The sequence below is a fragment of the Lycium barbarum genome, chromosome 11 (genome assembly GCF_019175385.1).
Source record: "Lycium barbarum isolate Lr01 chromosome 11, ASM1917538v2, whole genome shotgun sequence".
NCBI classification, from domain to species: domain Eukaryota; kingdom Viridiplantae; phylum Streptophyta; class Magnoliopsida; order Solanales; family Solanaceae; genus Lycium; species Lycium barbarum.
The window spans coordinates 42,499,007-42,506,888 of NC_083347.1; the positions used below are offsets into that span (position 1 = coordinate 42,499,007).

At 34.0% G+C, this 7,882-nt stretch overlaps 1 long non-coding RNA gene across 1 annotated transcript; it reads right to left on the bottom strand.

Annotated features, from left to right (window-relative positions):
- Positions 1 to 1,093: 1,093 nt before the first annotated feature.
- Positions 1,094 to 3,200, bottom strand: LOC132618138 (uncharacterized). The gene is made up of 5 exons (XR_009573997.1): positions 2,620 to 3,200; positions 2,402 to 2,528; positions 2,036 to 2,317; positions 1,831 to 1,951; positions 1,094 to 1,752 (listed from the first exon to the last, which is right to left on the bottom strand). It is a non-coding gene; the product is annotated as an uncharacterized LOC132618138 (long non-coding RNA).
- Between the last annotated feature and the right edge of the window lie 4,682 nt (positions 3,201 to 7,882).

Below are 7,882 nucleotides of genomic sequence, written 5' to 3' on the forward strand. Positions count from 1 at the left end.
AAATAATTATTTTGAACTATTTCTTCAATTAAATTTAGCAAATGTATCATAATTGTTGCAAATTAATTTCCAAATGATTCATAATATTATAGAAATTATTTTACCTAATAAGAATGGTAAAATATTATCTAAATAGTTTTATAAAATCATTTTGACTCATAAAAATATATATTTCACTCCGTTTAATATTCAAGGACTCTGGGTAATTAAAATAAATTATGGGAGGTCAAAAATTAGGTGTCAACAAGACTTTGTAATTCTGGGTGATTGGATTTATCTTATTTTATTGTTTGGTTGTGAATAAGGGACGGGTTCGCCTACCGAGGTGGAAAATGGTAGATGCCCGCACGTTCCCCTAGTTGGGGCGTGACAGTTTCCATGACATGTGATGTATTGGTTCACATTTAGATTCTATTTTGTGAATTTCATAGCTTACTATTTTGTAGTTATCAATTTTGATCAGACTTATGATTCTTCTGTTGGTTTACCTAAAGATTGCTTATTAGGTTTAATATGTTTTACATTAGGTGTTTGCCCAATTTGGTGTAATTTGGTGCCAATCTTACCCTTACACAACTAAAAACAGAGCCAAAATCAATCGTAGAAATAAGACTGCAGTCGATGATTTTCTGAAAAATCGATCAGAAATCGAATGTCGTAAAAGAGTTGGTATGTACAGAAAACCAACTAAATCGATCTGTTCAAACCAACTGAAGTCTGCTAGTTTTTATATTTAGCCAAAAGAATTTAAAACCAATCGGCTATGAAAGTTTGTTTAAAAAATTGCTTTTTTTTAAAAAAATGTGGACCGAAGTCGGTTGGTTTTGTGCCTTTTTGATTTTTTCTTCAAAATGCCAAACGAGTTCGGTTGGTTTTTTGCATTTTTGTTTTTTTTTATGAACATACCAATCGACTTCCATCAATTTTTTGAAAAAAAACATTGAAAAACTTATTGAAGTCGGTCGGTTTTCTGGAAAAAAAACTAACAGACCTTGCCTATTGTACAGTTGCACCACTTTCCAATTTAAAACAATTACATATAACAGCTAATTCCAGCACTGTGTGCGATCAATTATTCACCTACACAAGATTACACAACTATCTAACATTCTCCAACACATATGGCATCAAACTCCAATAAAAAAACTCCATCAGTTCTCAATTAAAACCCACCAACAAGTCATAAGAAACTTAAACAAGTCATATAAGGTGCTTAAACAAATGTATAAGTCATAAAAAAAATTAAACCGTATTTAAGAGTTAGTCTAACTAACATCAATACTAAATAGTTCAAGGAGTACTAGTCGAATGGAGTTTACCACCACATCGTCTGAACTATTAGAAGAATCTTCCTCATCCATAAGACCGCAGACAAGATGATCGCGGGCAGGACGATCGTATGGAGCTCGAGATCGGGGATAGCATTATCAGCACGTGAATCAAAAATATCCCGGTAGCAAGTAATGCTCATAATTGATCCTTGATCCTTTCAAAATATCTTCGGTATCCTAGACATCATGATCGCCCTATCCATTGCCTAGCCTTCTGAGGAAGTTCTTATGTCTTGCAACCCTGACTGGTAACGATGAAATGCTCCTTCAGAAAGGTCGTAAGCTCTCCCCTTTCTTGGGCCACTAATAGTGTCCAACCAAATTTTCTTACTATCCTCATATGAAATTTGTATTGGCTCACCCAGATCACTGGTCGGTTGAATCCAGCGGAACTCCTCCAAGGAAGAACTTTGATATTAACCTTAAATTTATAGGATTAAATTAGAATTTAAAATAGGAAAGACAGTAATTGGTATTTTAAGTTATTGTTGAGGCTTACAAAGGTACGTAGTATCAGCCGGTGGCTCGACCCAAGTATCTAGATCTGTGTTTCTTTTCTTCTTCCTTACGTGAGTGGCCTTGAATAACTCATCTTAAATTAGTTTCTTCCCTGTTTTTTCCTGCAAATGAAATAAGTTGAGTTAATCAAGTTTAGTCCAATATATTTAACTGAAAGATAGTATTTTAAGACTTAATAAAAATACCAGTCTCCTCTTAACTGTCTCTATGCTGACCACACCCCTAGTGTGCAAGGACTCACCACTCTGAGAGGCTCTGACTTTCTTTCTCAGTTCAATCTTCTTCTTAAACTGCTAATGATTGTTCTAGTGTCTGCATAGGTCTTTCCACTTATGTGGTTGGCATCACGTGAGCTTCGCACCTCTCCCGTGAGCAACTGAAATCAAGTTGGATAGCCTATGACTTGCTTTTTATTCAAAGTTAGTAGTGATCTTCCTTTCATGGTGGGGGAGCCATACACACATTTTCTGCAAACAAAATTGAAAGTCTAACATTAAAAATGAATCACGATAAATACAGTGTTTAAATTAAAATAATAAATTCATATATACCTTAAATTCATTGAACATTTATTGCTTGAGCAGTTGTGGAGTCTCACCCCAAGTCGTGTATGCAACAACATAAAGATCGCCAGTGGCATTTGTAATGATCTTCATAGTCTCTAGGCCCGGATTGAACCTGCACTACAGCAATTAAAATATTTGAGAGGTTAAATTCAAGAATTAGCAGATAAAAATAATCATAAAATATAAAAATAGATAAACTGTACCCGAACCCCTCAGGTTTGATGATGAGCCTCCGATAACCGTTAATCTTCCTAGGTTGCGGGGCATCCTGACCCTATGCAACAAAGTGATGCGTAGTAAGGTGTCTAGTTCAGAGCTACTATCTCAAAGGCGAAGACATGAGAGGAGAAATGGTGGACGGGCTGATAAAGAAAGTTGTGATCTAGTTGAACTGGATGAAAGTGGAGTACTAGATGACAGTCGTGAGGCAGAGAGAGTCATCGAGCTATAGCTAGCGGGGTAGTATAACCCGGTGTGAAAATGAAAAAGGCGGATGGAGGCATTTCAGTATAATCGTGGGGGACCCGTATACTGATAGAATAGGGGTGGCTTACTGGGACATACCAGGTCATGTAGAGGGAGGCATTGAGATGGGGGGCATCGAGTAGCCCTGTGGTGGAATAGATAACTAGAGAGAATAATGTATCTGGGAATTCACCGGCCGTCTCTTTCCACTCTTACTAGGTTTGCCTCGACCCCTTCAATGGCCTTATCTCAATCATTATGACCTACTATTTACATCCCCCAATGTTGACGATAATTCCTAGTGTACATTCAACTACGATGTTCCATCTACACAGGGAACACAAAAATATATTGCGCTATTTCTATGTTTCATAATATATAATGTACTATTTAAGCCACTTTATGGGGCAGAGTGTTGGTCAATCATTAACTCTCATGTACAGAAGATGAAAGGTGGCGGAAATGAGGATGTTGAGATGGATGTGTTGGCTTACTAGGAAAGATACGTTCAGAAATAAAGATATTCGGCATAAGGTGGGAGTGGCCTCGTGGCGGACAAGATAGGGAGGCGAGGCTGAGATGGTTCGGCCTTGTCCAGAGGAGAGACACAGATGCGCCGGTAAGAAGGTGTGAGAGGCTGGCGACAGACGGTTGTAAGAGAGATAGAGGTGGGTCGAAGAAGTATTGGAGAGAGGTGATCAGGCAGGACATGGCAAAACTTCAGCTTACCTAGGACATGAGCCTAGATAGGAGTGTTTGGAGTTCGAGAATTAGGGTAGGAGGCTAGTAGTGAGTAGATACGCATTTTGCTTTTCCTTACCAGTAGGATTATTATTATTTTCATCTTTTTATTATTTTTAGTATTCTAATATTCCTTATTCTTAGTTCTCTGTTACCACTTGTTGTCTCTTCTGCTTCAGTTTTCCTAATATTGTATTGTATTACTGCGTATTTTTTCATCACTGTTGTATTTCTGCTTTACTTGAGCCGAGGATCTATCGGAAACAACCTCTCTATCTGCCAAGGTAGGCATAAGGCCTGCGTACACTCTATCCTCCGAGGACCCACTTGTGGAATTGCACAGGGTATATTGTGGTTGTTATTAAGTCACTTTATTGTACCCAACTTAATCTATAAATCTAAATTAGTTTAATTATAATTAAAGTAGATTTCAATTAATGTTTAATTTTCATCCCAAAATATTCATAATTTAGTAGATAAATTAGTAATTTATGTTGCATATATATACACACACACACACATATATATATATATATATATATATATATATATATATATATATATATATATATATATGATAAATCTAGGCATGCACTAGGTGATGTGGCACCTCTCTATGACCACCAATAATATTTATCTCTTTTCTCATTTTTTGGGCTTTTAACCTTATTTTTCTGATTAAAAATTTAATATATACATGGAATTACAACAAAAGTTAATGCTTATTCATGACCACAAAATTCATAGCAATGGCCACTAAAGACAGTGAAGAATAATTAAGGCAATTAAGAATTGTAGTAAATGAGGAAACCGAGGAGTCATAGCAATGACATGAGTCGTCTTCTTCACAATTGTGGGTTGCTTCAAACAAATTATCTCTGCTCCCATCGACATCCTTTTCTTTTTGGGGTAAGAAGATCAAGTGATCTATCAATAACTATTGAACTTGCTATTTTTCTTTTTCCTTCTCATCATGAATATATTGAACTTCTGACTTCTTATTTTATGGTGGTTTACGACGGATCGTGAATACTCAAAGGTATACAAAAACAACACTATAGGTACGCTGAAAAAAGAGGTGATAAGTTTTCTGGTCTTAATGGATTTCCTTGAAAGCTTCAATCGTTCCGATGTTTAATTTAATACTAATCTTAAATTCAAGATTCAACACTTAATATTATTCTTGAATTAAAAATTCAACACTCAAGATTCAACACTTACTAATATTCTTCAATTTAGAATTCAATATTAAAATTCAAGACTCTTAATACTAATCTTGAATTCAAGATTTAACATTTACTACTATTCGTGGATTCAAAATTCAACACTCAAGATTCAACACTTACTGATATTGTTGAAATTTAAAATTCATCTCTCATTAAATTCATCTATCAAATTGAACACTTAATACTGATCTTATGTTTAATATTGAGCACTCAAAACTCAAGGTTAAATTTATTATAATTCAATGTTCAATTTAATTGAAGGTTGAATATATTGTAATTCAAGGTTCAGGGTTCAATTATACAAGGCTCAATTCAAGGTTCAACAAGAACAATGTAATTAATTGATCAACGTTCTACAATAACAATGAAATTAATTAATTCAATTCATGGTTCAACAAGAACAATCTAATTAATCTAAACCCTAATCTAAAAACATTTATCCTAAATACTAACATCAAACAAGAATCATAGGCAGTATGAATGCAAATAGTCTAAACAACAAACAAAATAATCTAATTAAACAACACAAATAAGAGAAGGCAAAAAATAGGAAAACGTCGGGAGATCTTGTTTAATTTAAAAATCTCCGAGCTCGGTCAGTGGCTCTGTTTTTCAAAAAGTGTTGACCACAATTTTGACCAAAAAATCAACCGAGCTCAGTTGATTTTATAAAATATACATATTTTTTAAATTTTAAATAAAACCAACCGCGGTTGATTGGGTTTTGGCAAAAAGCTGCACAATTTTTAAACGACTGAGATCGGTCGATTTCTCATTTTCCTAGTTTTAATTTTGCTCTAAAAACCGATCGAACTCAATCAATTTTATTAAAAATAATATTTTTTTAAAAATATGGCACGAACTGACAGACCGACTTCAGTCGGTTTTTATGTCAATCAAAAGTCAGTCTGGCTTTTCGGTCAGTTTTTGACATATTTTTAGTAGTGTTCGAATTTCATTTTTTTGTGCAGAATGCCGTTCAAAGGCACTGGTCATTAATTTTTGCCCCTCAAATTTGAAATCTTTAATTTTTGCCCTTCGCCTAAAATCCATGGATTTTGGGTTCAAACATCCGCTCAGTTAAATATTAAAAAAATATTCGCAAGGCAGAAGTTTGTAGCAAGGTTAGGCCTATTCGGGCAAAGTTAGGCCTATTCAAACAGAAATTTGCCTTAAGGCAAAAAGTTTGTCTTATTATGCCTGAATAGGCCTAACTTTTGTTCAAAATTAGGCCTATTCGGGCAAAAGTTACGCTTTAAGGCAGAGGTTTGTAAAATTTCAACTAAGTTAAAAAAAAAATTGTTTTAAGACAGAGTTTGAAACTCTGCTTGAGGTAGAGTTTTGCTGCAAAACTCTCCCTTCCGAATCCAAACTCTATCTTGCGATTTTTTTTAAAATTTTTGACTGAGCGGTGGTTCGAACCCGAAACTAAAGGATTTTTGACGAAGGACAAAAATTAAAGACCACCAATTTGAGAGACAAAAATTAAAAACCAGTGCCTTTGAAGGGCGATCGTGCAAATGACCTTCGAATTTTGGGTTGTGACAAATGCAAATAGCATTGGCGCCAATCATAAAAACAACATACCTAAGCGGGCAAAAATAATAAAAAAAATATTTGAACAACGGAAGATCGTCAAGAAATTCTAAAACTTCAAGAGCAGATATGGAAATGATACTGAATGAGAACAGATATTTTAAACATATATGTATTTTGAAACTAAGTAAATTTAACAAGCTGCATAATTTATTGATTAATTAACTTTAACAAGATAGCTTTATAAAACATAGTAGAGAACTCCAATTATTACTAAGAATCAGCTATAGTGTTGAGAGAAAATAAAAGAAAGTTGAGGCTCTTTACATTAGTTTTCTATTTTTTTGTGCTAAATTGACATATAATAGGACTTAAAAAGCATATGCTATCTAAAAGCATGATGCATATTACCAAACGGTAAATGGATAACATTGTCTCATTTAATAGTTCAGGGGAAAAATTGGCCTTTGTCCCTCAGCTAGAGTAACTGTTAGTACAGAGGATATTTTTGAGCTACTTAACTAACTACGAGGACAATTTTGAGCAAATTGACTAAGTAGGAGTACAATTTTGAGCTCTTGATTAATATCAAGGATATTTTAGTGCCCAAAAAAAAAAAAAAATCTGAAGGCAAATTTATCCTGTTTCAAATAGTTCACGGGCAAAATTGGTCCTTTTTCTTTTATTTTATAAAAAATGATCATATTCAGAAATGATTTTCATTAAGTTTAATAATCGTTCTATACCAAAAGGATTGCCATGTCTCAGACAACCTAACTGGATGTGGTATGGTAGAATAGTGTTGGTGCATGCGCTAATTGTCAACCCTTTCAATAACTGCATTAATTGTGATCACATAACACGACAACAAAAATATACTTTTTTCACCAAATTTGACTTGTTTCCACCTCAATGTTATTTTTTTGTCATTCTATAATTTTTGGTGGAGTGAATTCAATTGCAGATAATACTTTTTTTTATTCCTTTTGAGGTAAATATCCTAAGTTTTCTCCAACATAAGTCTCGAATATAGTGATAAGGAACTAGGGTACTATTAAATAACCAATACCGCGTGAGACATTTCAAAGCCAAAAGATAAAATTACATAAAATTGATGATTTTCCAACACGAGAAAATCACACAAATTTTTAAGAAAGAAATGAGAAACACACACACAAACAGACGAAATGTTAGGAATTCCAATAATTAGCATGCGCAAGACCCGTTGACATTTTCCGTGAGCTCTAGTTATCAAACAACAGCATTAATTTAGAAGTGATATTATAGAAAATATTTATTCTACGTTGAAGACAATCCACTAATAATCGTGGAGGAACAAAGTTAGTTATAGGGAACAAGTCAATGTGCTTTTTGTCCATTTTGAAGTGAAATTTCCTCTTGGTTTTGATAATTTGATTCATTAAAAAAACACTAATCATGAACTGTACTCTTCTTAACAGCCTTAAGAATGAAAGGTTTTGATTCTCCACCAAAACTT